This window comes from Folsomia candida, unplaced genomic scaffold (assembly GCF_002217175.1).
Source record: "Folsomia candida strain VU population unplaced genomic scaffold, ASM221717v1 Fcan01_Sc034, whole genome shotgun sequence".
Taxonomy (NCBI): Eukaryota; Metazoa; Arthropoda; class Collembola; order Entomobryomorpha; family Isotomidae; genus Folsomia; species Folsomia candida.
The window spans coordinates 1,046,734-1,051,553 of NW_019091226.1; positions in this window are offsets into that span (position 1 = coordinate 1,046,734).

The window sequence follows — 4,820 nt, forward strand, 5'->3', positions numbered from 1 at the left end:
TCCACAATCGTGCATATATATTTTAAATAACATCGCATAACGCACATCGACTTTACATTATGGTTAATAAGAGAGTATGTTTTTCCACAATATTTGCAATCCAAATTTTGCATTAATGCGTACATACGTACATATTTAAGGTGCACGTAGTGATCAATTTGTACGAAATTTTTTTATTAGTACTCACAATTTATGATGCTGTGGTCCTGATAAAGCAGATACTAACATGATTGGTTATTTACGATGTATGATTTTGATATCTCGAAGGAAATAAATGATTGTAGTACATATGTACATATTTATTTCCATCGTTAGTAGGAATGAAATGGAGAATATCTATGTAAATGTTGAGTGTATGCGTAATTACTTATCTAATACGTAACTTATCTATATGCTTTACTTAACAGAGAAAGACTCAATTACATCTTAAATGCTATTCTCTCGTAACTGATTTTTACTGACAAAAGCGTACAACTCTTGATTAACAAAATCTCGTAACCTTCGCTACTCACTACGAAGAATAGTACGGAAGGCCACGAAGGAATCATGAATACCCTGAATACGTACTTTTTACGTCATCTATAATTTACATATTTATCTACTTATGTACATATTTACTTATACACTCCTCGCCAATAACAAATTGATCGTATTATTGGTCACCCTTTCCATAAAATTGGCAAAGTACCCCATCTCAATCCCCTCCTGCATCGTTTTCACTGAAGTGACGAATTCCAAATTTATAAAATTCGGCAACAAGCTCCCCATCACGCGGCGCCTGATCTTCTTCCTGCCATGAATTCGCGCCATCTCGCGGATAAATGTTTTCGACAGTGTCGCCCCCATCGCGACCAGGCCGATGGCGAACCACTCAACCCAACCGGAAATGAAGATCATTGTGGCGCAGAGGAGAACAACGAAGATTGACACATTGGCTGTCACGATGACCTGCGTCATTAAAAAGTAGAGCGCTATAGTCGCCCAAACCACGGCGAATATGTGATGCATCCGAGGGCCTACAACGTCCCTGGCGAAATCGCCTTTAATCACGGTCATGACCTTGAGAGCCCTATAAATTTTGACCCCTGAGTCGAACGATATGCCAGACCTGTTCAAAAAATATTTTTTCATTTAAAATTTTCTCAATTTGGAAAAAAAGTATTCATTCATTATTCATTTATTCCAAATTCGAAAAAAATTATTGTTCATTTTATTTTCATTTTATCTCAAATTCCCCTTGTTGGATGTGTATCTCAATGTATCCCATGTATGAAGCCTAGACTGAAAAATGAATATTGAATAAATTTATTCATTCACTCTACATGAAAATGTATGAAATGAATAAATTTTTGTTGAAGATTAATTCATTCAAAAATTTTGAAAAAAGTATTCACTCATTATTCATTCACTTATAACTACTGAACTATTCATTCATTCTTCATCTGAGGGAAAGTCCATATATTAGGTAGTCGTTTTAAGCTTAAGCAGGTGGGGAAATGATGGGCGTGTGCTCCAAGAATCGGCATGTTTTGCTACCGTAAACATTCCCTCAATGAATTAATTTGAACAAGTATGCAATATACTGAACTTGACCAACCTTGCTGCCGGAATGATGAAAAGTGTCCACAAGTAGAGTGACATGATTCCGTAGACGAATATGAGCAGGATAATGGCAACAATGGATGCCGCCATTGTCGCTGCGATGGTCGTACCAAGACTAATCAGAATTCTGGCAAATAACAAATTTCTGGAGGAAAGAAAATGGCTGGCTTCGACCAAAGAGGTCATCGCGTTATACGGGGAACATGCGATACCCATGCAAAACCAGGGGATGACGTAGTCAATGCACAGAAAGAAGAGGGTAGCAAGCGTCGACATGCGACGCGTCGTCTTGGTATCGATTACGGCTCGGCGTGCAGTAAAAGTTCCACGGGAAACCATATCTAAATAATTTTTATAAAATTCATAATTCCAAAAACCGGCAGAAAATATATATGTATTTATTTAAAAATAGTCTGTTAGAAATCTTGTTCAGTCTGATTCCTCGGTATTGAAGTTGCTACCGCTTGGTATTATGATTACACCGGTATATAAAAATTTGCTACAGATTTGGCAAACCTTTAGTACCGAACTAGTCAGGGTTTCGTTTTTCCCGTTAAAAACAATTTTTTACCACGGCAGGTGGGAAAAAGTGGCAAAAACCGGGAAAAACGGTTTTTACCGTCCAAAATGGGAAATATGGCTGCCCATGTATTTAGTTATGGGGAAAGCTAACTTCTTTAATAATCAATATTTCTGGAATTGGACTTCATATTCGTGATCTCCACGAATTTCTGAAAATTTTGATATGCAATACGGGCACTTTTGATCAGTTTTAATTAGTTTTCCAATTTTCCCATATGAATACATGTTAATTTTAGAGATTGTTCGAATTGAACCGTATTACCAACTAATTTTCTCAGAATTTGATGGAGAATACGAATATGAAGTCAAATTTTGAAAATCTTAAGTTTTAAAGAAGTTGTTTCGGATTGCCCCAAAACCAGAGTTTTTCCCGTTTCTTCCATTTTTCCCATTTCCCACCCAGTTTGGGTGGGTGGTAAATATGCCTTTTTCCAACTTTTTCCCGCTGCCCTGGTCAATTTGGTTTTTACCAATCGAAACCCTGGAACTAGTCCTACACCGTGTTACATAGCAATACCGCGTTGGTAGAGTCATACATAAATGAATCCCGCTTACTACTAGATTTCTAAGAGTGTAAATATCTCACGAAATTCAAAATTTCGAAAAATTTACCTTCAAGTTTCGCTTCCAAATTTAACAGGGCATGATACACCGTGACAAACCGACGTGGACCAGACGGCAGAAAGAAGTACCACCACATTGGAAGACTTATCAAAAAGTAGCCAAGCTGTAAAAAAGTGAAGATGATTTCCGTCAAAATCTCCATCCTTTCGGACTTATCTACTTCGCCGGATAATGTCCACAATTGAAGCAACTTGGCAACGATGATTGGTATCGTGATGAGGATGCTGAACAACGCGAAAATTTGAAACGTTCTGTAATGCCAACCCTTTCCGAGGGGAGTGGCGCATCGGTTCTTTTCATCCCAGGAAATGAAGTAGCCCGTGAATAGGGAGGTGCGTTGTGTGGCTTGAATACTGCGACGGAGGTGATGAAACGCTTCTTCGCGCCACATTTTAGTTTCAAAAAAATATGTTGAAATTTTAAAAAGAAAGTACGTAACGTAAAATTTTAGAAGGCAATTATTCACTTAAATTTCTAATTTTAGTGAGTTATTTTTTTACGTCAAATATGCATCTGTTATGTCGTTGAACTGGTGAAAGTAAACTTGTAGACTAAATTTTGAAGTGTATTTATATATAAAGCAGGGGTTACTTGCACGCATATGCATTGTAAAATAATTGAAAGAGTTTAGAAAAAAATAATACTCAATTTGGAATATTGGGCAATAAATTAAAATTCACTGTGCTTTCTAATGAAATGCGTATCTGCGTGAAATATCCGATCAATTTTTTTAAGGCTAAATACTAAAAAACCGTTACCAAACTAAAGACGAGGAAGAAAAGTAATAATGAAAACGTAAATTATTTTATGATCAAAATTGAATATTTTATGTAATTACTTAAGAGCCAATGACAATAATTCTGAATTTCCTCCCATACTTTATTACTTTGGTAGACATATTTACGATATGTATGTACCTATCCCACGCATATAGTATTTACGTATATCAACAAACATAGAAATGCGTCAGTTTGCCTTGTTTAATACTTAAACAAATTGCTACAATAAACGGAATAGGAGCAAAATAAATTTGATTTAACGTGGATATTTAGGGACTGTCCATAAATTACGTAACGGAAAAATCACGATTTTCTAGACCCACCACTTCCCACATATGTATGTACATACATAGATGTGTAACATAGGCACGATATTATTAGATCCTTTAACCCCTCTTACCACTCTCGCATTACGTAATTTATGGACCACCCCTTAGCCTTATGTACGCACATGTGTACATACATACAGAGGCGTTCCTTGGATTGGGACGGCCTGGAGCACATATTGAGTCCGGCCTTTTCAAAACTGGTGTAAAATATCCAGTCATTAAGACATTGTATGTATGTATCTTGCTTAAAAGTGGGTCGTAAAATTAAGCGACATCTAGGTCACTATGTCTTCCAAATTGCGGGGTAAAGTTTACATGAAAAAATATTCGGCTCATTTTAATTTCTTTATCAATGATCGTAGTTATAATTTGTAACACAGCTCATGGAGTAAGAATTTTTGGTGAAAATTCCACTGTCGGGGTCCCATAGAATCAGTATTGAAACCTCATGAAACGGTATCCAGAGAGATCCATAGTTTAATAATAATAAACCGTAGTAACGTTAGAAGTAGCTCACCCTGTTATAATTAGTTGGACATAATTTTGCATCAAAGGTGCAAAATAAGCGGATAAAATAGATGTATAATTTTTATATAATTTTGCACCAATGGTGCAGCCGAAATGGAAAAAATTGGGACTAAATTTTGACACGATTTCAAGGTTAAGTTATGTCTGCTTAGGCTAATTAGAACTATCAGTTAATCCTAATCATTGGTGTAGAATACATCGATTCCTCCAATTATTTCGCACCATTTTGCGTTAACGATTTTTGGATACCAATTGTGCTACAAATTAGGGTTAAAATGGTCTTGGGGCTTATTAATTAGCATCAATTGATGCAAAAAACTCGTCAACAGACAGACGGACAAGAGGAATTCAATAGCTCTCATGCTACGCAGGGTGA